This window comes from Oncorhynchus kisutch, linkage group LG8 (genome assembly GCF_002021735.2).
Source record: "Oncorhynchus kisutch isolate 150728-3 linkage group LG8, Okis_V2, whole genome shotgun sequence".
Classification (NCBI taxonomy): Eukaryota; Metazoa; Chordata; class Actinopteri; order Salmoniformes; family Salmonidae; genus Oncorhynchus; species Oncorhynchus kisutch.
The window spans coordinates 58019688-58045258 of record NC_034181.2 but is presented as its reverse complement, the minus strand read 5'-3'; the positions used below and the strand labels follow the sequence as shown (position 1 = coordinate 58045258).

At 42.3% G+C, this 25571-nt stretch overlaps 1 protein-coding gene across 2 annotated transcripts in view; it reads right to left on the bottom strand.

Annotated features, from left to right (window-relative positions):
* Nucleotides 1–25571, bottom strand: part of LOC109895498 (cadherin-11-like) — a 75223-nt gene that overhangs the window by 35935 nt on the left and 13717 nt on the right. The window contains exon 1 of one of the 2 annotated variants that reach the window (XM_031830735.1): nucleotides 2781–2870. The exons of the other annotated variant lie outside the window; for it this stretch is intronic. The gene's annotated coding sequence lies outside the window, so the exon portion shown is untranslated. Of the gene's footprint in view, nucleotides 1–2780; nucleotides 2871–25571 lie in introns of those variants that run through there. 2 annotated transcript variants of the gene reach the window in all.

The following is a 25571-nucleotide window of genomic DNA, read 5'->3' as shown; positions in this document are numbered from 1 at the left end:
AGAAACCCAGCCTAAAACCCCAAACAGCAAGCAACGCAGATTTAGAAGCATCTGCCGCCATCACCTCATGTTTCAGCATGACAATGCACGGCCCCAAGGTCGCAAGGATCTGTACACAATTTCTGAAAGCTGAAAACGTCCCTTTCTATGATTCATTTAGTTATTAAAACATGTCATTCTGTTCCCCAAAAAAAGTGTAACAGAATGACTGCAAGTGAATTGGCTACAACGGGAATTCATAGTAGTCACAAACAACAGTTGGGTCACCTGCTACTGTCCTCCCTTCCAGTGGCATACTGTTGTGTTCAGCTTATAAATGATTCATTTTCTCGTTCTGTCACGTGGTGGTCAAAGCAAGAGTGTGAAAACAGTCTGGACAACACGTCCCTCTCTCTGTGGTCTTGTTTGGGGGGTGGAGCTAAGAATAATACCCAAACATGCAAGGAGGATATACAGTACAAATGTTCTACCTTTGTGTACCTTTCAGGATGCATCACCATGAAGATAATGACATTCACAATTGTTCATTTCTGTATAGAAATCAGGATCAGGGACCCGTGATGGAATTCGTGATGAAATTCTCTTACCGCCATTCTGTTACCGGGTGTTAATCCACTTCACTTACTGTAGTTCGATAACCAAAATAGATTTTTTTTCAAACTCAAGGTATCCTATCATAGCTGACACCCCTTTCTTTCTGCAGACATCTTTGAATCTTAATTTGGAGAAGCTACTTAATTAAGAAAACATAGTCACGTACAAAACGGATGAAGATTTTACCGCCAGTCTGTTGCCAAACCTTACATCTGCACTGTTCGAGTAAATCTATTTTTGTAAAATGTTCTATGGAAATTATAAAAAAAATAGTTATTGTGCATAGAGCTGTATGCTTTAAAAAAAACTATGCAAGCAATCGGTTTTGTTTGGCATACTTTTAAAGTGAAAAAGCAGAGCCTCTGCGTCATTCTGTTACCGATGAAACCCTCTAGGTTTTCATTCTCCGTAATGAGTTATCAAGAACGGCTTCTCTCTAAAATACACTAAATGAAGCTGTTTAATAAAAGTTGTCCTGTGATTGAGTGTACAGTAACTGAATGCTCCAACAGTCGACATTACATTATATCAGGTTGAATACCAGAAAGTCTTGTTTATACATTCTTACACTTCATTTTATTAGTCAGATTAAAACATCTCCCCTTCACATTACTTGCCTTTTTTCCACTGTAATTCTGTAAAACTGGCATATACTATTTATGACAGCAGTGAGGGAGGAATTCTTATTGTACCAATGAAATAAATTGCATTAAGCTGCACAGACATATGGAAAGGATTTGAGTATATCTCTCTTTTTTTTCATCCCAAGGAACTGTTACACAACACTGACTTCCCCCTACAGCAGTCATAATTCCTCGCTCTGTCTTTTAAAACGCTGCAAAGTCATGACTATTTCCACACAATGACACACAGACCTATCAAATCCATAACGGGTTTCATTTCCCCCTTGATGGGAACATCATCAGTCTGACAGACAACATCAATCAGACACCATGGAATCTCTTAGGTGCACCGTAGCATGCCCATGGACATTCACGCTCATCAAATCAAATCAAAGTTTATTTGTCACCTACGCCGAATGCAACAGGTGTAGACCTTACAGTGAAATGCTTACTTACAGGCTCTAACCAATAGTGCAAAAAAAAAGGTATTAGGTGAACAATAGGTAAGTAAAGAAATAAAACAACAGTAAAAAAAGACAGGCTATATACAGTAGCGAGGTTATAAAAGTAGCGAGGCTACATACAGACACCGGATAGTCAGGCTGATTGAGGTAGTATGTACATGAATGTATAGTTAAAGTGACTATGCATATATGATAAACAGAGAGTAGCAGCAGCGTAAAAGAGGGGTTGGGGTGGACACAATGCAAATAGCCATTTGATTATGGCTTGGGGGTAAAAACTGTTGAGAAGTCTTTTTGTCATAGACTTGGCACTCCGGTACCACTTGCCATGCGCTAGTAGAGAGAACAGTCTATGACTGGCATGGCAGGGATCTTTGACAATTTTTTAGGGCCTTCCTCTGACACCGCCTGGTGTAGAGGTCCTAGATGGCAGGCAGCTTAGCGCCAGGGATGTACTGGGACGTACGCACTACCCTCTGTAGTGCCTTGCGGTCAGAGGCCGAGCAATTGCCGTACCAGGTAGTGATGCAACCAGGATGCTCTCAATGTTGCAGCTGTGGAACCTTATGAGGATCTCAGGACCCATGCCAAATCTTTTTAGTTTCCTGAGGGGGAATAGGCTTTGTCGTGCCCTCTTCACTAGCGCAGTGGTTAGAGCGTTGGGCTAGTAACCGGAAGGTTGCAAGTTCAAATCCCCGAGCTGACAAGGTACAAATCTGTCGTTCTGCCCCTGAACAGGCAGTTAACCCACTGTTCCTAGGCTGTCATTGAAAATAAGAATTTGTTCTTAACTGACTTGCCTAGTTAAATAAAGGAAAAACATTTTAAAAAACTACTGTCTTGGTGTGTTTGGACCATTCTAGATTGTTGTTGATGTGGACACCAAGGAACTTCTCAACCTGCTCCACTACAGCCCCGTCGATGGGAATGGGGGCGTGCTTGGTCCTCCTTTTCCTGTAGTCCACAATCATCTCCTTAGTCTTGGTTACATTGAGGGTGGACAGTCGTGGGTGAACAGGGAGTACAGGAGGGGACTGAGCACGCACCCCTGGGGAGTTCAAGTGTTGAGGATCAGTGTGGTAGATGTGTTGCTACCTACCCTCCCCACCTGGGGGTGGCCTGTCAGGAAGTCCAGGATCCAGTTGCAGAGGGAGGTGTTTAGAGACCACAGAAAAGCTTCCACACTGAAATGCAGCACAATTCTATCAGCTAAGCACCTCCATCTGAGAAACAAAAAAAAAAAAAAGATAAAAAAATGTCAAAGTTATCTTTCACATCTCAGTCATTCTTTGAGACCCTGCGATGACAATGATCTGCCTACCAGCACTGGTACCAATTCTTCAAGCTCTGTCAAGTTGGTTGTTGATCATTGCTAGACAGACATTTTCAAATCTTGCCATAGATTTTCCAGCAGATTTAAGTCAAAACTGTAACTAGGCCTCAGAAACTTTCAATGTCGTCTTGGTAAGCAACTCCAGTGTATATTTGGCCTTGTGTTTTAGGTTATTGCCCTACTGAAAACGTGAATCTGTCTCCCAGTGTCTGTTGGAAAGCAGACTGAATCAGGTATTCCTCTAGGATTTTTCTGTACTTAGCTCTATTCCATTTATTTTTGTCGTAAAAAACACCCTAGTCCTTGCCCATAGCATGATGCAGCCACCACCATGCTTGAAAATATAAAGAGTGGTACTCAGTAATGTGTTGTCTTGGTTTTGCCCCAAACATAACAATTCGTATTCAAGACATAAAATTAAGTTACCACATTTTTTTCAGTTTTGCTTTAGTGCCTTATTGTAAACAGGATGCATAATTTGGAATATTTTTATTCTGTACAGGCTTCCTTCTTTTCACTGTCAAATAGGTTAGTATTGTGGAGTAACTACAATGCTGTTGATCCATCCTCAGTTTTCTCCTATCATATCCGTTCAACTCTGTAATTACAGAGATGAGGTAGTATTTAAAAAATAATGTTAAACACTATTATTACACACAGAGTAAGTCCATGAAAGGTAATGTGACATTTTTACTCACAAGCTTATTTAGGCTTGCCACAAGAAAGGGGTTGAATACTTATTGCCTAGCTTTTCCTTTTTAATGAATTTGTACCAATTTCAAAAACATAATTCCACTTTGACATTACGGGGTATTGTGTGTACCATTTTAAATTCAGGCCGTAACACAACAAAACGGGGAAAAAGTCGAGGGGTGTGAATACTTTCATCACGGTGTCACGCCCTGGCCTTAGTTATCTTTGTTTTCTTTATTATTTTGGTTAGGTCAGGGTGTGACATGGGGGATTTATGTGCTTTGACTTGTCTAGGGGTTTTGTATGTTTATGGGGCTGTTTCCTTTCTAGGTAGTTTTGTATGTTTATGGGGCTGTTTCCTTTCTAGGTAGTTTTGTATGTTTATGGGGCTGTTACCTGTCTAGGTAAATTGTATGTCTATGGTTGCCTGGATTGGTTCTCAATTAGAGGCAGCTGTCTATCGTTGGCTCTGATTGGAAACCATATTTAGGCAGCCATATTCTTTGGGTATTTTGTGGGTGATTGTTTCCTGTCTTTGTGTTTTCTGCACCAGTTAGGACTGTTTCGGTTTTGCCACGTTTATTGTTTTGTAATCTGTTCATGTTGAGTTACCTTATTAAAATAACATGAACTCTAACCACGCTGCGTTTTGGTCCGCCTCTCCTTCCTAGGAAGAAAGCTGTTACACACGGTGATCAGCACATCATCGTGCTGATCCTCTTAAACATAAGAATACTATTGTTAGTGAATCTCTGGTCGCTGATTCACTCTGACAACACAAAGCCACAACAGATGTTCATGGATGGTGTGGTATAGGCTCCTTTAGAAAAACATTCACACAACACAGTGAACGTAGGTGTATGTCTCTGTATGTTTTTTGCCACTGAGACCTCCCGATGTCAACTCATCCTGGTCTGCGATTCTACAAATCCTCTACTGAGATAGGGTTTACTAGCAAACTAGCAGTCTATAAGGCTGACAGAGCAATTATTATAAGGAACAAGATATTCTTCAAATAAGGTTTGTTTTTGGTCAGATCTGTTATAGGTGACTGCTACTGTAGAACAGGAGAGGGCACACATTACTGTCACAAATTACAAATTACTGTCTTGGTGTTTGGACCATTCTAGTTTGTTGTTGATGTGGACACCAAGGAACTTTAAGTTCTCAACCTGCTCCACTACAGCCCCGTCGATGGGAATGGGGGCGTGCTCGGTCCTCCTTTTCCTGTAGTCCACAATCATCTCCTTAGTCTTGGTTACATTGAGGGATAGATTGTTATTCTGGCACCACCCGGCCAGGTCATCGTTGTCGGTGATCAGGCCTACCACTGTTGTGTTGTCTGCAAACTTAATGGAGTTGGAGTCGTGCCTGGCCATGCAGTCGTGGGTGAACAGGGAGTACAGGAGGGGACTGAGCACGCACCCCTGGGGAATTCCAGTGTTGAGGATCAGTGTGGCAGATGTGTTGCTACCTACCCTCACCACCTGGGGGTGGCCTGTCAGGAAGTCCAGGATCCAGTTGCAGAGGGAGGTGTTTAGAGACCACAGAAAAGCTTCCACACTGAAATGCAGCACAATTCTATCAGCTAAGCACCTCCATCTGAAAAACTTTTTTTTTTTTATGTTTAAAAAATTTCAGTTATCTTTCACATCTCAGTCATTCATGCTACTGTAGAACATAGGAGAGGGCACACAAATTAAATTGAGAGCTATGTCCCTAGACATTATGCAGCAGCAGCATTCTTTCAGGCCTTGGTATTCAACCTAAACTCTGATACTGTGAGAACAGGAGCAGTGCTTGTGGACCCAACCTATACTCTACTCTGCTCTTACCAATGATGCATGGCTACATGAGCAGAATCAATGAGAGGGCGTTCAGGCAGAGCATAAGCAGCTAGAATTATACCAGCTTTCGGGAGGATTTTGCAGGCCACAGCTGTGTGGAATTGACAGGTGGCAACGATGCCAATGTTTCGAAGTCAATTACACACACACGACCAACATAGCTGAACAGGGCCAAAATGACATGAAAAAATGCCAGCAAGACTGGGTTCATCTGTTCTGCAAGTCTAATTAAGATGACTGTGTCAAACAATGCCAGGCAGAGCTGCATGAAGGACACATCTTCCTCCTGGTGCACTAAGGCCAGTATTTACCCCAGATAACCGTTTCCCACTTCCCCTACATTTGATGTTAGTCATTCTAGTCACACACACGCACACACATATCACCACTGAGCATATCTCAAATCAAATCAAAGTTTGTCACGTGCGCCGAATACAACTGGTATAGACCTTACAGTGAAATGCTTACTTACAGGCTCTAACCAATAGTGCAAAAAAAGGTATTAGGTGAACAATAGGTAGGTAAAGAAATAAATCAACAGTTAAAAGACAGGCTATATACAGTAGCGATGCTACATACAGACATTGGTTAGTCAGGCTGATTGAGGACACATTCCTGGATTACTGACATATAAATCATAGGCTATTCTGAACTGTCCTCCAACTTCTCACATTTTTCACAATATCATATTCAAACCAGTTCCTTTGGTAAAACCACTGTAAGAGAAGCTCATAGAAAAGACTAATGATGTCTTGTTGAACATAAGCAGATATTTTGCAACTTATTGCTTTGTCCATCTCATTCCGTGGAGGGCCTAGGGTCTGCTGCTTTTAGTTTTTTTCCTTTCAATTAAGACCTAGACAACCAGGTGAGGGGAGTTCCCTACTAATTAGTGACCTTAATTCCTTAAGTACGAAAGGAGAAGCGAAAACCCGCAGTCACTCAGCCTTGTGTGTATTGAGTTTGACACGTGCTTTACAAGAACACCAGCCCACATGATGTGTTCTGCAAGCAAAATGTACATGTGGACATAAAATATAGATATATAGAAAAATAACAGATTGCCAAAGTCAATATAAATGCAAAGTAACACAAAAATAAATCACCTTAAAGAAACACTCTGCAAACCTTCTGCAATCCCCTGGAGATGTGTGCACGGGCGATGTGACTGACAGCTCTGTATGGGATTGATTCCCCTCCCCACGCACTTCAAATGAAACGTGGGAGAACAAACTGAATGACTAAGTAACCACAAACCTCACGTGCCACCATACACAGCAAGTGCAAAAGGTAATTGAACAGAATCAGAGGAAATCTCCTCAGAAGAGACCAGCTTTATCCATGACACATTGATTTAGTGAACCAAGGACAACAACCCACCTAGCCATTTGACAGGACTATCGAGTAGAGGAGGGCCAGAGGGTTTGTCCAATGCAGAATCCCCAAAAAATAAACGACAGTTTACATTTTCTATTACACATCGCTGGAAGAATATATATCAAAAACAAGCTTGGATGAAATCCAAGTATTCAGAGCGGATCGGCTTAATACCAGTCCCCAACAGAAAACATGTCATCCTAGCCAGGGAACAAACATAAGGTCATTGGAGAGAAAAGCCAATCGGAACGTCAGCTTTGACAAGCATCATTCACCCACTCTTCCTTTCAGAGCCACCTATTTGACTCATCCATTGAGCTGTCGATAACGACAAATTACATTATTCAAGTCAACTCTGCTGTCACTCTTTTCAGCAGCTATGTTTTCTTTTACCTGTCCTTTCAAAACATGAAATATGTGAGATGGAGGGAAAGGGAGATGAATCACCTAGTCTTTAGCAACACCCCGGCAACTTTTCATTTTGCATTTTGTATGAATTATACAATAGGAGCACACCCTCGTAATGAGTTTCAGTGCCATTTATTCGACCTTCCCCATTCCTTATCAAAGATACTCGGCATTTTTCCATGGTTGAAGAGAAGATTACCTAGCCAAGGTGAGCGAGTCTGTGTGTGTAACGACAGCAGGAGAGCCAGAGTGGAATTGCACAGCTAATACATTTGGAGTAGAGAGAGGTTGGAGTGGGAGTAGGGAGGATGGGGGACATAAAGTAGGCCTGGACAGTTAAGGGAAAAAACCGCTCATTCCCCGAGCCTGAATCTTTTCCCCTGTATGTTGATATTCAGAGCAGTGCTCACCTCTTGTGGATGATGTTTATGGATAAGCTGTTGAATATGTATTTGCCCGATTATGAGCTTTTGCCACCAAACGACCGTCCTTTATTTATCCAGATAGAGGTCGCTGACCTCCTCTGCTGACGCTCACCCTACTTGTGCCCAAATTAAATCCCTCCACTTTGCCTCCTTGACTGGTGATTCATTCTGAAGGAGATGCTGCCACCGCATCGTATTACCTGTATAGAAAACCAGCAATTGAGGGAAATTCAATATGCTTTTAACGTACATTTAGCCTCAGCAGCATGGGGTGTCCGATTCAAAATCTATGTTTCAGCCAGGAGGAAAAAATAAACATCAAATCATTTAAGTCCGTCTTTCAGTTTATAAACCATACTACCTTGACTTCGCAACTCGAAGCAAATGATTTAGTCTCTCACCAGTGCTGACTAATAGGATTTGCAATGCCAGATATTAGATTGCATCAATCTATCTCCATACATCTTCAAACTGCATAGGAGTAAAGTATATGCTGTGAAAATGATCAAATGCTATTTAAACATTGGTATTTGTTCATTTATGATACTGCAGCTCTCTCAGGGGAGGAGATTCCTTCTGATAAAAATAGCATAGAATTGAATAGCCATGCAATACATAATAGATCATTAGTGTAGTGGAGGACGTTTGAAGAACTCGCCCTATTTAAGATAAAGCAACTGCATTTAATGAGATAAGCCCTTGGGTAATCTGCCATATTCTAAATTCCTGAACTTCGCCTTACACCATTTCAATAGTCAATATTGCATGATTTGAATGAATATTTCCACCCTTCTCTCCACTTGTAAGGAGCCTGTTTCTAATGGCAGGCTGGAACTATCAGTCCTAAAGGATAAGGCATCTTCCTCTTCTAATGACAAGGAAGTGCAATTTCTCTTCTTTGCTTTTTTTGTTGTCATTGGTAAGTAACCTATAGTATTTATTTTTTATTTCCTGGAGTAGTCAAAAGAGCTGGGCCACTGAATGGTTATCTTGATAAGAGTAAGCCCTGAGCTAGCTGCGCTGAGACAGCCTCCAATGAATATCAAGTGACATGAGTCAGAGTGGGAGACGCTCCGGAAAATAAATGCTCTTCTATTAGAGTCGCCTTCTCCATTTAAACAGCCATTACTTCACAGCACACTGGCCAGAGGTGAGGTGGGAGGTGTTGACATACACCCGCTGTCGCTTGCCAAATTAAAAGAGGCTCAGGCCTACTTTGGTGAATACTAAACATAGCTTGGCTCACTCTCTATGCCACTGATTCATTCCCTCCGATTGGGCGTTCACAATTTGCCCGCACAGTGAAAACTCCCCGCAAACTTTGTTACATGGGTGGGAGAAATCGATAGCCTTGAATCATTTCATAAATAAGCCTTTGGCAGGGGCTTATTTACAGGTGTTAAGAGTCATTGGTGCGAACGAACTTGGCTGCAGCAGTGGCAAGGATGCTAAAGGACTCTCTCCTCTAACCACCCCTCCTCCCTCCCCCACCTCCTTCTCTCCCTCTCTCTCCCTTTCTCTCTCCCTCTGTGCCAGCCTCTACGCTGCAAAATCGGACCCAGTTGGGGCCCATTCATCAATGTTGGCTGCTCTCCTCCCCTCACACACGCCCACTCACTGAGGGGACCAGGAGATGCAGGTTTCCCACTGTATGCTCCGCTCTGCCAGTAATGACTAAATCTGTCATTTTCAACGTTATGAGGATTTCTGTGCGTTCTGCCTACAACTCCATCATGGCTGATTAGTTCCGGTGAGCTAGATCCAGTGTGAAATAAGCTCCTCGCTTTCAGACTCGACCTCCCTCACTCTCTGTCCCCTCTCTCTTCCTTTTCAGTCTCAATAACTCGCTCACATACATTCTCCCTCGCTATCTCTCACTCTTTCACCATGGCCCTTGATTATTGCACAGACTACAATGTGAAATAATTCATATCATAATGAAAATGGTTTGAGCCAGCCAGCTCGACTCCTCACTATTTAAATAATGCATCATTCAATCATTTCCATTCAACGTGCCCTGCTCTCCAGCTTCAGATGCTTAATGGTTGCGTATGAACTTTTTCTTGCAACACAATAGGGTAAGTTAAATTGGATAACTTCTGAAGTAAACACAATTCATTACCTATCTGGAAAATGTCATAATTGCTTCAGTGAGGGGACACGTTTGTATTATTACTAGTACAATATATATGCCAGCTGTGTATACCCTCATTTACGTTTGATCTTCATTATTTACCTACAAGTACCTACACTTGTGCAAATGAGGGATGCAAATTATATGCACACAGGTGTGGTTCCTGAGTTAATAATCAATTAACATCCCATCACGATTAGGGTCATGTATAAAAATGCTGGGCAGGCCATGATTTTGGCTACCATGGCGATGCCCCGATAGGATAATAATGCCCCATCCACAGGGTTTTGATGAGCATGAAAATGATGTAAACCATATGCCATATGCCGCTAGATCTCAACCCAAATGAACACGTATGGGAGATTCTGAAGTGACGCCTGAGACAGCGTTTTCCACCACCATCAACAAAACACCAAATAATGGAATTTCTTGTGGAAGAATGGTGTCGCTTTAAGTCACTTTATGCCCGCGTTTCCCTTATGGCAGTTATTGTACCTGTAAATTATGGGCCTGATTCCGACCCGAGTTAAGCGGGCATAAATGGAACATATCGTAATTCCCTTTCTATGCACTTTTGACTCAATGTGAATTCTGACCAGGAACTTAAGCATGAGAATAGCATACTATTCACCTGCTATTCGTTTTGATCGTGTTGAGATCCAATAACTTACGGTATGGCAGAGGTGTGTTTACAGATACGCTGTATTCTGACCTTGACTTAAGTTCCTAGTAATTCCACCAAGGAAACCATGAATAAGGCCGAGCGAACCTACTGGTTCCAAGTGGGGAAAAAAAGAGCAATTGAGTCATCTGTTCGGATAAGGGATTTGTAAATATATATTGTACAGGTATGTTTGTTTTAATATACGCTAAATGTGAAACCAGTCATATGTACAGATAAACTGAAGCATATCAATATATCAACTTCCCATTATAAACTTAATGAAATTCCATTCTGCAGAATTTACATTTTATAGCTATTTAACTTGCTGGAATAGGCCTAACAACAGATTCAACTGCCAATTGACTATTAGTTCCCTTCAGTTGGTATGGCCTACATTATCATTCCATTTATTTATGTTGTTTCGTTTACTTTCATCTGCTTCCTCTGTAAACGATGTCACAGCCATGTGGTTGTTACAGAGGATCATTAGTAACATTTGATCATGTAAAAAAAGAAAACTATGCTAATTAAATCGGATCGCAGACCAAGCCGTAACAGTTTGAATCCGACATGTGGCGCAATACTTGGCTGTGTCATCACACAGTTCCATAGTTAGTGCGGGCAATAGACAATGGTGTATCCTACTATTGTACACTATTCTCCCTATTATAATTCTATGAACACTAATCTTCCAACATCACAATGGGTTAAATAACTAAATGTGGCAATGTTCAGAATTAATCAAACCACCGTTTTCTTTATTTCGTGCATAAAGGCACTCCAAACCTGCTTTTATTGATTCATAAATACTTTCCTAACCCTAAATAATCTATAAAATCAGAGTATTTTCAAATATACCAACAGGTGCTGAAACGGAGACAAATATTTAGATGGCTTTCTTACATTGATCCCTAATATTCTTAAACTGTTCTCTCGATATATTCCTGTGAGTCTGTCAACAAAATTCAAACTTGTACACAATATTTAAAGGGATGGCTTGAAATAAATGTACTGAAAAACCTATTGATTGAAAACTCCACGAGAAAATCTGCAAGAGGAAGAGTTTTAAGCAGTTGAATTACATTTATTCAGTGCGTGCAAGGGAACCATGCCTGCAAAGCCCGTTACGCACCTTCATAAGTTAAGTCTGAATACCAACTACTGAGAAGTGCGGAGGATAGGTTTGCGGAGGATAGGTTTGCGTAAGAAAGGCGTAATTTCCTGAAGTCTGAATGAATGCCCTATATGCTAAAGCATGTGTGAACAGAAATGTGACCCGATTCAGGAAACTAGGCATATTACTTCATCAAAATGCGTTTTTTGGCAGAAATGCCTTCTCGAACATGTGAACTTTCATTTGCCTTAATATCAAACTTGTATGCCATCTGTAAATATGAATAAATTACATGGTTAAATTACATGGTTAAATGGTTCAAACACAAGCCTAGTTGGATTAGCTAAATAACCGTAGCCATGATTGGCTGAGATAATGAGTGGGCTGGACATGCCGAGATGAGTTTGGATTGGTCTTCCACATAGCATTCGTCTGTCTATTGGAGCTGATCATTATGTCTAGGTAATCGTGTAAACGCGGCTTAAATATACTGTTAGCTAGCTAACTTTAGCTGGCTGGCTCGCTAGCTAACGTTATGTGTATACTCTCCACTTTCTGAAGGACCGAGTTAAGAAGATGGAGGAAACACCAGTCTGGATTACATCAAACTAAGGGCAACCATGTATGGCATCAGACAGGAGACGCGTCCAACCGTGTTGTACAGTGGCTTGTGAAAGTATTCACCCCTTTGGCATTTTTCCTATTTTGTTGCCTTACACCCTGGAATTAAAGTGGATTTTTTGGAGGTTTGTATTTTTTATTTATTCCACCTTTATTTAACCAGATCAGCAAGTTGAGAACAAGTTCTCATTTACAACTGCGACCTGGCCAAGATAAAGCAAAGCAGTGCGACACAAAGAACAACACAGAGATACACATGGAATAATAGAAAAATAGAGTCTATATACAGTGTGTGCAAATGGCGTGAGAAGGTAAGGCAATGAATAGGCCATAGCAGAAAAGGAATTAAAGTTTGGCAAATTAACACTGGAGTGATAGATGAGCAGATGATGATGTGCAAGCTGTGCAAAAGAGCAGAAAAGTAAATAAAAACAACATGGGGATGAGGTAGGTAGATTGGATAATAAACATATCCAGGTGTTAGAATGGCCAAGTCAAAGTCCAGACCTGAATCCAATCGAGAATCTGTGGGAAGAACTGAAAACTGCTGTTCACAAATGCTCTCCATCCAACCTCACTGAGCTCGAGCTGTTTTGCAAGGAGGAATGGGAAAAAATGTCAGTCTCTCGATGTGCAAAACTGATAGAGACATACCCCAAGCGACTTACACGTGTAATCGCAGCAAAAGGTGGCGCTACAAAGTATTAACTTAAGGGGGCTGAATAATTTTGCACGCCCAATTTTTCAGTTTTTGATTTGTTAAAAAGTTTGAAATATCCAATAAATGTCGTTCCACTTCATGATTGTGTCCCACTTGTTGTTGATTCTTCACAAAAAAATACAGTTTTATATCTTTATGTTTGAAGCCTGAAATGTGGCAAAAGGTCGCAAAGTTCAAGGGGGCTGAATACTTTCGCAAGGCACTGTAGGAGTTAGCTTTGGGGATGACCAGTGAAATATACCTGCTGGAGTGCGGGGGTGTTGTTATCGTGACCAGTGAGCTGAGATAAGGTGGAGCTTTACCTAGCATAGACTTATAGATTACCTGCAGCCAGTGGTTCTGGCGACGAATATGTAGTGAGGGCCAGCCGACTAGAGCATACAGGTCACAGTGGTGGGTGGTATAAGGGGCTTTGGTGAAAAAACGGACGGCACTGTGATAGACTGCATCCAGTTTGCTGAGTAAAGTATTGGAAGCTATTTTGTAAATGACATCGCCGAAGTCGAGGATCGGTAGGGTAGTCAGCTTTACGAGGGTATGTTTGGCGGTGTGAGTGAAGGAGGCTTTGTTGCGAAATAGGAAGCCGAATATAGATTTAACTTCGGATTGGAGATGTTTAATATGAGTCTGGAAGGAGTGGTTACAGTCTAGCCAGACACCTAGGTATTTGTAGATGTCCACATATTCTAAGTCAGAACTGTCCAGAGTAGTGATGCTAATTGGGTGCGGGCAGCGAACGGTTGAAAAGCATGCATTTGGTTTTACTAGCGTTTAAGAGCAGTTGGAGGCCACGGAAGGAGTGGTGTATGGCATTGAAGCTTGGCTTTTTTAACTTGACTTTCAAAAACTTTAGAAAGGCAGGGCAGGATGGAAATAGGTCTATAACAGTTTGGGTCTAGAGTGTCAACCCCTTTGAAGAGGGCGATACGAAAGAGAGGTTGAACAGACTGGTAATAGGGGTTGCAACAATGGCTGTGGATAATTTTAGAAAGAGAGGGTCCAGATTGTCTAGCCCAGCTGATTTGTACGGTTCCAGGTTTTATCTGGATTTGGGTGAATGAGAAGCTAAGGAGGCTTGGGCAAGTAACTGCGGGGGGTGCAGAGCCTCTATCAGTTTTGTTAAGTTAAGTCTGCAGACCAGTCGTGGTGGTACGGCGGGGCGCCGTGTTGACAAAGGGTCCAGACCAGAAGGCGAGAGAGGTAATTGTAGTTGTAGTCATTTTGTTTGTTAGTCGGAAGATGCGCCTGGCTCCCAGCTAACTGGTGCTAGCTTCGGGACAGGGGCGTTAGCCACAATAGCCACGCGTTAGCAGTGATGATCCGATGCACAGGTCCAGAGCTTACGGCAAGTATCAGGTGGAGTGGCGGAGTCTACCCATGTTGGGGTAGAGGCCATCATTTGATTTACACAACATGCCCACTACCTCGAAGATGCAACATATTTTTGGGGGGTGAAACACACAAGAAATAAAACAACAACAAAAAACGAATCGCCCCCCACACCCCCCAATAGTCAATACTTTGTAGAGCCACCTTTTGCAGCAATTACAGCTGCAAGTCTCTTGGGGTATGTCTCTATAAGCTTGGCACATCTAGCCACTGGGATTTCTGCCCATTCTTCAAGGCAAAACTGCTCCAGCTCCTTCAAGTTGGATGGGTTCCGCTGGTCTACAGCAATCTTTAAGTCATACCACAGATTCTCAATTGGACTGAGGTCTGGGCTTTGACTAGGCCATTCCAAGACATTTAAATGTTTCCCCTTAAACCACTTGAGTGTTGCTTTAGCAGTATCATAAGAGTCATTGTACTGCTGGAAGGTGAACCTCCGTCCCAGTCTCAAATCTCTGGAAGACTGAAACAGGATTCCCTCAAGAATTTCCCTGTATTTAGCGCCATCGACCATTCCTTCAATTCTGATCAGTTTCCCAGTCCCCGCTGATGAAAAACATCCCCACAGCAAGATGCTGCCACCACCATGCTTCACTATGGGGATGGTATTCTCGGGTGATGAGAGGTGTTGGTTTTGCGCCAGACATAGCGTTTTCCTTTTTATAACCCAGCCCTGATCTGTACTTCTCCACAACTTTGTCCCTGACCTGTTTGGAGAGCTCCTTGGTCTTCATGGTACAGCTTGCTTCGTGGTGCTCCTTGCTTAGTGGTGTTGCAGACTCTGGGGCCTTTCAGAACAGGTGTATATATACTGGTGATGAGTCACAAATGTGAATGGAATTATAGGACCTCTCTGGGCACAGACACAGATTCCAAATGTTTATAAGAGATGTTTGCACAAATGTTTGCACCCAGACAGCACAGAGCCGCTCACAGACAGACAGACAGACAGACACACACACACACACACACACACACACACACACACACAATGTGGTTCCCTGTCTGCATCGCAATACTGGAAAGTCCCAGTCTCAACCATACTCCCACAGTGACTAAACTTTCCGTCCATTATTTTTTTTCTCCTCAATCATAGTTTTTTCAAGTCAATCCCTAGACTTCGAGAACTGCCACTGGCCAGTCATAATCTGTTATTGTTTCCATTAAACCATGTGCGATTATTATTGAAAACATTTATTCTAAATGAAATATTCAGGCTGATTTGACATTGGGCGCTATGATGGAGCTGCACTATAAATGGTTTATGTCATAGGTTTTGTCAAGTTCCTTTCTCTTGCAGCTCCACTTTGTTTTTGAAAAGCCATTTCAGAATAAGGTGGGTCAGGGGGACTAACCAGCTAAGGTTGCTACATTCAGAACACTAACATTGGGGAAAATGGGCGTTGTGCGGCACTGGTCAACTTTATTTGACACATTACCAAAGCAGGGGCTCGCAAAACCCAGATACCAACGGAACCCAGCAAGTCTCACTGGATGCATGTATGCTTATGTATCAGCTAAGTTAGAGTAAGATGGAGTATATGCATTTTTACAATGGCTCTTTTGAAAAACACCTGTGAATAGCCTGCCAGACAGGATTGGGAGGTGCAGGAGAAAAAAATTAGGTCAGTTTAGTATCAATGTCATATCTGTGCAAATCCATTCAGAAATCTCAGTCGAGGCCGAGCAGCTTCACTTTCTAATGACTTCGGCAGACATGCACATTCCTGTCTGACCCTCGATCTCTCTGTCTCTCCCTCTTCCTCCCGTCTCTCTTTCTTCCTTTACCTCAGTCTTTCACCCTCCTGCACAGGCCCCCAGGTGCTGCTTTGCTTGCAGAGCGACGGCGGGTGATAAATGGCCACATCTGCCTGTTCTTACTGCCAAGTGCGGCTCCAGCTTCAGTCCCTAATGTAGCCACACACAGTATCACAGGGCCACTTATCAACCCATACAAACACCCAAGAGACTCAACTAAATCCCCAAAACTGAGATCTCAAATTCTAGTCAGGCATGTAATTGCTCATATTAAGTGCCAGTGGTAGTCCAAGTGCTGTACTGTTTAGTGGCTTGTGAATGGGAAAAGGAAGTCAATCTGTGTGCTCACCTCAGCATAACCCCTGATCATTTACACCCACATTTTTCATGGATTTAAAAATATAGAGCCATCAGTGTGAGCTACTATACACCTGGCATATTTATGGGCCTAACAGGTGAGCCTTTACATTTTTTATCGAATTGTGCCCTTTAGCTATTTCTATGGCAACCTGCCAAGCCCTGAGCAGGAGATGGGAGCAGATAAAGGCACCAAGGACGAGGGTACAAGAAACGTCAGCGTTTCCGCCAAACACAAATCTAACTGTGAGGCATGCAAGCGCCCCCTCTTTCAAAGCCGCATTGGCAAATTGTTTTTTAAATGCTTTATTCAGGTGGATGTGCTGAGACCAAGGCTGCTGCACGTCTCTCGAAACAACAGAAGACACTGGCTGTGTCTGAATATCCATACTAGTGTGCTACATACTTAAATTGTATACTATGTATACTTTTTAGCACGTACTGTTTTAGCAAAAAGCATGCAGTACGCCACAGCCGCAACTCATTTCCAATTTGATAAAAAAAGTATCTAAACTCTGAATAGAATAGGAATGGAGTTATAGGCCTACTCAGGCTGATTATAGGCAGAGTATCACATTCGACCTATATCATGGCCCATACAGCCAATCTATCCTATTTAAAAAGGACCGAAGACAGAAACAGATCATTAGGTTCCACTTCAACGTACAATATTCATCCATGAAATCTAAGCGCTGTAACCTAAGTACCAGTCAAAAGTTTGGACACACCTACTCATTCAAGGGTTTTTCCTTATCTTTACTATTTTCTAAGTTGTAGAATAATAGTGAAGACATCAAAACTACAAAATAACACATATGGAATCATGTAGTACTCAAAAAAGTATTAAACAAATCAAAATGTATTTTAGATTTTAGATTCTTCAAAGGAGCCACTCTTCTGGCTCCTGAGTGGCGCAGCGGTCTAAGGCACTGCATTTCAGTGCACGAGGCGTCACTACAGTCCCTAGTTCGAATTCAGGCTGTTCAGGCTGTATCACATCTGGCCGTGATTGGGAGTCCCATAGGGCTACGCACAATTGGCCCAGCGTAGTCCGGGTTTGGCCGGGGTAGGCTCTCTCTCTCATTGTATATAAGAATTTGTCCTTAACTGACTTGCCTGGTTAAATAAAGGTTACACATTACCGAAGATGAAGTCTTAAGTTTACAGTGCACTGCATAGTCATCACTTAGGAAGCCATTGAATAAACCAGAGCTCTGCTGTAACTAAGGAGAGTAGTTCAAATGGAAGCAGCTGTCAGGCCTGCAATAATGCATCTGGTCTTCAAAAGGAAAGTAGGTTTCCTCCCAGTGTAAAGTAAATAAAAGGTGAATGGTTTGATTGTTGGGAAAGGAGGGCTAAGTACTAACAGGAATGAGCATTTTGGGCAGCACATGAAAATACTACCGTTTTACATTATAGAAAATAGAAACTGGGGCCTGTTTGCTCCCTTGTGTGTATTGGTGGGTGTGTCGGGGGCAGTGGTGGGCCATCAGGGCCAGCAAGGCCTTCTCTGCTGGCCTAAACATCATCAGAATATAATTTAAAAATATATATATTTTCCCACAAATATGTATTCAATTATTCCCCAGAGTAAGAGTTATACTCTTCATTTCATAGCTTTCCTCTTGGTTGCACTGCTTCCAGCCCCAGGTTGAGATTTGGAGGGCTGGTCTTTATGTTAGATCTTTTATCCAATCATATTCAGCCATCATGAGTTGCCAGGGGTCTAAAATATGCCCTCAGGCCTTCAGAATCAACAGTGTGGGTGCTTGTAGCTTGAAGTGAATGGAAAGGAAAATTTAGTGTCAACCAATCAGCTTTAGAGTTGGCTATTGTACGCCTGCTGGCTGGCTGCAGTGTTAAACAGGAGCCAGCTAGCAGGCGTAGTGCGTGCACGTCTTTTGATTGGATTACCAATATTGAGAGGCAGGTCCTATGGGCAGGTCTATGCAGAACCTCAGAACTAGGAAACCGAATTTGATAAACAAATAAATGTGCGTACTACTAAGCTGTTTTTTCAACCCACAATGGCGGAAGGAGGAGAAGATATCGATTTGGTCGAGGATATAATTTAACGCCATTCTCAAGACGAACTTTTCAAGAAAAGTTAGACATTGTAAGGAGAGGTCACCCGACGCCAACGCTACAAAGCCTGTCACAGGCGGGAAAGGGGTTTGTTCGCCACTTTCAAAGTTCCAACTACGAGCTCTATCAATGGCTCACAGGCTCCGAGAAGCACTGCAAATTGTACTGCTGGGAATGCTTTGGATTTGGTGTTTGGAGCCACACTGGCTTTGCAAACTTGAGTTGTCTAACCAAGGCAGCAACGAGACACCAAAGTACGGCTGGGCACTTACAAGCAATGGTGCTTTTGAAAACTTTTGGGGACACCCGAGTGGATCTACAGCTCAACAAACAAGCGCGCAGGGCAACGGAGTTGCACAAAGAAAAATTGGGAAATATTTAAAAATTGTGTCATGTTTTTGGGTGACGCCTGGTTATACTGCGTTTCTGTCTAAATGTATAGTGTCTAGAGCCATGGCATCATAATGATAATGATGGTAGAAGGCACAGCAAGAGACATGCCTTCCCATCTCCCACTCCTGTCCTCCATTACGATCAGGCCCTCGTTTACTACACCCATCTGAGTGTCATGTTAATGACAGCCCTGCTGGAGATTACAGCCCCCATGTCCTTGCGGGAGTGACAAACATCTTTCAGCCCACAGTCGTTCCCATTGAGCAGGTCATGACACACCTGGTCCTCCACTGGTTGTGCTGCTCATACTCAACTGCCTCAATTAGAATGGGAAAATAATATATTTCCTTGAAGGGATACTTCAGGATTTTGGCAATGAAGCCCTTTATCTACAGTACCAGTCAAAAGTTTGGACACACCTACTCATCCAGGGTTATTCTTTATTTCTTCTATTTTCTACATTGTAGAATAACAGTGAAGACATCAAATATGAGATAACACATATGGAATCATGTAGTAACCAAAGAAGTGTTAAACAAATCAATATATATGTTATATTTGAGATTCTTCACAGTAGCCACCTTTTGCCTTGATGACAGCTTGGCACACTAACTTAATTTGTGGAATTTATTTCCTTCTTAATGCGTTTGAGCCAATCAGTTGTGTTGTGACAAGGTAGGGGTGGTATACAGAAGATGGCCATATTTGGTAAAAGACCAAGTCTATATTATGGCAAGAACAGCTCAAATAAGCAAAGGGAAATGACAGTCCATCATTACTTTAAGACATGAAGGTCAGTCACGGAACATTTCAAGAACTTTGAAAGTGCAGTCGAAAAACCATCAAGCACTATAATGAATCTGGCTCTCAGAACCAGAGTTACCTCTGCTGCAGATGATAAGTTCATTAGAGTTAACAGCCTCTGAAATTGCAGGCCAAATAAATGCTTCACAGAGTTCAAGTAACAGACACATATCAACAGCAACTGTTCAAAAGAGACTGCATGAATCAGGCCTTCATGGTTTAATTGCTGCAAAGAAACCACTACTAAAGGACACCAATAAGAAGAAGAGACATGCTTGGGCCAAGAAAAATGAGCAATGGACATTAGACCGGTTGAAATCTGTCCTTTGGTCTGATGAGTCCAAATTTGAGATTTTTTATTCCAACCGCTGTGTCTTTGTGAAACGCAGAGTAGGTGAACGGATGATCTCCGCATGTGTGGTTCCCACTGTGAAGCATGGAGGAGGAGGTGTGATGGTGTGTGGTGTTTTGCTTTGTGACACTATCTGTGATTTATTTAAAATTTCAAGGCACAATTAAGCAGCATGGCTACCACAGAATTCTGCAGCGATACGCCATCCCATGTTTGTGCTTGGTGGGACTGTAATTTGTTTTCAACAGGAAAATGACCCAACACACCTCCAGGCTGTGCAAGGGCTATTTGACCAAGAAGGAGAGTGATGGAGTGTTGCATCAGATGATGGCCTCAACAATCACCGACCTCAGCCAAATTGAGATGGTTTAGGATGAGTTGGACCGCAGAGTGAAGGAAAATCAGCTCAGCATGTGGGAACTCCTTCAAGACTGTTGGAAAAGCATATGCAAAGCTGTCATCAAGACAAAGGGTGGCTACTTTGAAGAATCTAAAATCTAATATATATTTTGATTTGTTTAACACTTTTTTGCTTACTACATGATTCATGTGTGTTATTTCATAGTTTTGATGTCTTCACTACTATTCTACAGTCTATTCTACAGTACAAATAAAGAAAAACCCTTGAATAAGTAAGACGAACTCGTGGACACCATGTTTTATGTTTCTGCGTGCAATTTGAAGGAAGTTACTAACTAGTGTTAGTGCAATGACTGGAAGTCTATGGTAACACCAAGCATGCTAGTAGATACCATAGATATCCAGTCATTGTGCTAATGCTAGTTAGCATGCAAAATTACCTATAACTTACTTCATACTGGATGCAGAGACATAAAATTGGTGTCCATGAGTTTGTCTGACTCTGGGGAAGCAGACGGACAAAATCCCAAAGTATCCCTTTAATGGACACCTACCCCTGGGCCACCCACAATGTCAGCCACTTACCCATGTAGTAATAAATTCTTCCCTGCTGTAAAACTTATCCCAAGAATCAAAGGCCATGGAAAGATTGCCAAACTGCTTTCAATTACCTACAATATAATCTCAAGACTTTCAATTATTCTCAGAATATTTTTTTCAAAGATATCCGTAGATATGAGGGAGTTAACAGAGGTAGGAAATTAGCTGAAACTTGGCCTCACACCAATCAGTGGGGCCTAAAATACTTTAATGCACTTTCCAAACACACAGAATGAGAAATGACCCAGAGGGGCCTCCAGTCACGGAAAAGCCATTTCATTGGAGACTGACAAACAGCCCTGGGACAGAAATCAAAATGGCTTCCCTGCAGACACAGTGGAGGAGCTGGTGGGGTCTAATAGGTGCCAATTCCAGAGTGGTGAATGGGTTCACTGATGCAAAGCTACCCTGACAGTTTGAAACAACCCAAGCGAACAATACATAATAGATGCAAGAGGAAAACTTTTTATTTCATTCTTTTCTCTCTTTTTTTCCCTCTTTCAATTTTAGCATTGTCTGCCATACTACCCATAGAGTCAAATGGAAAGTGACAACATACTTCAAACTCTTTCAGACAGTGCCGAGTGTGCTGCTGTCCAGGGGAAGAGTGTAGTCAGTATTGACCAGTTTCCTTTCCAGTGTCCTGAATCAAGGGGTCTGGCTCAGGAGAAGAGGAGGGCCTCAAACCTTCATTGTTGCGAGCTGATAAAGAGATTAGGGCACTGTGAAAAGAGGCAGGACTGAATATCCCAGCATCTGAGATGCCTGTATGAAAGGGCCATTGTGGCCCTGGTACACATCCTGCCTTCCCTTTAACACTTGACAACCAAAACAGTGGACAAGAGAATTCCTGTGTCAGACAAAACACTCCTTTTTCGCACCAAAGGTTTATCAGCCTCATTTACAAATGTATGCCTTTGTGACCAAATAATTCCCCATTAGCAAAGCTACTAGAAGCAGAACTAAATCATTTATTCACAGATTCGCTGGTCTCAATGGTTAAAAAAATAAATAAAACCGTCTTCAAGACCACATGACTGAGTGCAGAAAAATATGTTGATCAAAAAGTGCCACAGCATCAGTATGAAAACATGTGGTGGCAAGGTTTTTTCCTCTAGCCTTTGTGTGTCACTGTGTTTGACTGGTTTGTGTGGTTAGAATCTGCACGTCAAAAGCAGAGAAACCATTTGAGTGGGCCACCAGATGTTCCATCGCAATGGGATTCACATGCATACAGCCTCCTCCCCCTTCCCTATTCATTCCCATACAATTTCCCCTGGAGGAAATTAGAACGTTAGATGTGCAAAATTAAATAAACGAATGAAATCAATGATACTCCATTTCCTATTATAATGACAAATAAAATAAAAAATGAGAAACGGGAGAAAATAATTTGTATACCTATACAATTTTAATGCATACAGGATGGAAGCGAAGACCACATTATACCACAGTACATAGCCTGCATCCTTCTTCCACAAGAAGTAAACAAACTACTGATGATCATCCGTGGGGCGGGGGGGTATTTTAGTTTCATAATTCATATTAGACAGATTTCGTTCCATGGATAATTCTGAAGCTCAGAAGATCTCTGGAACAAAGCTGTGAATGCCAAAGACCACAAGAAAAGGTTTTCAAATGAGTCAACAGACAATGAGTTCATCTGGTCTCCTTGGTTCACCCCAGTATGTTAAGGCGTATATTGCCCTAACAGCTGCTACAGTATGTGCTGACTGCACTTCCCTTTACATGTGTGGTAACTTTCCGATGAATTCAAAAACCTTTGTCTCACCAACTCCCTTTCCTCTGAAATACATGCTCACTCTTGGAACATTGCCAGCCAGTCCAAGGTTTACTTCATAGTTGTTGTTTTTTTACATCAGTAACACTACATTACATTCTCCAGACAATTCCTAATTGGCCTCTGGATAGAGCCTTTTATTTCAACTTGTAGAGCTGATCCCTTTGTGTAACCTTCTGCTGACATTGTGACCCCTTCTGAGGCAGAGGGTGACCAAAGGACTGAGACAACTGGGAGCAGACCCTGATTATTCACGCTCCAAGGAATTGTCTGAAGGCAGGATTGAAAGTATTAGTATACATTTCCAAAGCTTTTAAGACCACATATATCCCAGTTATAGCATGGAGGTCTTAGGGCTCTGTTGTGTCTTACTGTCCTGGTCAAAGTGATCTTGGATTACCCAAGGAAGACAGGCCTACATCACACAGACACATTAAATTCAGTATTTAGAAGAAAAAAAAAATTGTGAAAGGTGCTGAGAGGAGAGCCTGGCTGACTGGTGGTGTGCTAACAGACTGATGAGGGATAATACCAAGTGAAGGAGCCTCAGCTCAGACAGAAGAGGCTGATAGAGCTGCTGCTGAGCTCTGAGAGGAGGGGGAGGCCTGAGATGAAGAGTGAAGGAAAAGCAGCCAACAAGTGCTCAGCATGTGTGGGAACTCCTTCAAGACTGTTGGAAAAGCATTCCAGGTGAAGCTGGATGAGAGAATGCCAATAGTGTCCAAAGCTGTCATCAGGATAAATGGTGGCTACTTTGAAGAATATAAAATATATTTTAACACTTTTGGTTACTACATGATTCCATATGTGTTATTTCCTAGTTTTGGTTTCTTCACTATTATTCTACAATGTAGAAAAGAGTAACAAATTAAGAAAAACACTTGAATGGGTAGGTGTGTCCAAACTTTTGACTGGTTCTGTACTTCCCCAGAGTTAGATTAACCATTTTTATGTTTCTGCGTGCAGTTTGAAGGAAGTTGCTAACTAGTGCAATGACTGGAAGTCTATGGTAACTGCAAGCATGCTAGTAGATACCATAGACTTCCAGTCATTGTGCTAATCCTAGTTAGTATTGGCTCGCAAAACTACAGTCTCTCTAACTTCCTTCATACTGGATGCAGAGAAATAAAAATGGTATCCCGGAGTTTATTTGACTCTGGGGAAGTAGACGGCCAAAATCCCAAAGTATCCCTTTAAAGGACACCTACTCCTGGGCCACCCACAATGTCAACCACTTAACCCATGTAAGTAATAATGTCTGCCCTGCTGTAAAACTCATCCCAAGAAACAAAGACCATTGAAAGATTGCCAAACTGCTTTCAATTACCTACAATATAATCTCAAGACTGTGCATTATTCTCAGAAGAAAAGTTTTAAACTAACAGTTGTAAAGAAATCTCTAGAATTCTGACTGAAGCTTGCAGAGAGGTAGAGGTAGTGAGGTAGCAGGTGGACAACACTAAGAAAGGCCAGGCAGCCTGAGATAAATAGGGAGAAGTTTCACAATCCTTTATTACAGATAGTGTGACATTTACAGTCCCTACTCTGAGGGGAGAACACGCCGGACACAGCTTTTGGCCTTCACTCACCGGAGAGTTTATTAGGTACACCAACCCATTCACGAAAATGGATCTCCCCTACAGACAGTGAGTCACGTGGCTGTGGCTTGCTATACAGTATAGAGCAGGCAGACAGGCATCGAGGCATTCAGTTACTCTTCGATTGAAAATTAGAACTGGCAAAACGAGTGACCTAAATGTCTTTGAGAGTGGTATGATCATCGGTGCCAGGCGTGCAAGGACCCAGTATCTCAGAAACAACCGCCCTCCTGGGTTTTTCATGCAAGACAGTGTCTAGGATTTACAGAGAATGGTGCGGCAATCTAAAAACGTCCAGTCAGTGGCAGTCCAGTGGGCGAAAACTGCTCGTTGATCAGAGAGGTCGTAGTAGAATGGCAAGAATCGTGCAAGCGGGCTACAAACAGACAAATAACAGCACAGTGGTGTGCAGAAGCTCGTTGGTCCTTGTCACAGATGAACTACTGCAGCTGACGACCACACCACGTTCCACTCCTATCAGCTTTAAAACAAGAAGAAGAGGCTCCAGTGGGCATGCGATCACCAACACTGGGCAATTGAGGAGTGGAAAAACATTGCCTGGAACATGACAGTGAGTTCAGTTTACTTGAGTGGCCTGCGCAGGACACAGACCTCAACCCCATAGCGCATCTTCGGGATGAGATGGAACGGGCTGTTTGCAGCATGAATGTACCGCCATTAAATCTGCAGCAACTGCTTGATGCCATCACGTCAGCATGGACCAACATCCCTGCGGAACGTTTGAGACACCTTGTGGAATGCCAGTTCTGGAGGCAAAGGGGGGTCCGACCCTGTACAATGGGTGTACCTAATAAACAGACACAATGAAGAAAATAAGGACAGTGAAAATGAAAAGGCCTATTGAAATATGTGTTGCCTCTTACAGTCTCAATCTATCAAGCTTCCAATCCAATTTCATACATTGTATTGTGTTTCCAATGTTACTCTCAAAACCCTGCTTTCCCCAGAGAAACACATTATTAATCCTAGCTACAGTACCTCCCACGGAGTAGCCCAGAAAGTTGGAGAAAATAAGACCCTTTTCAAAGTGTTTTC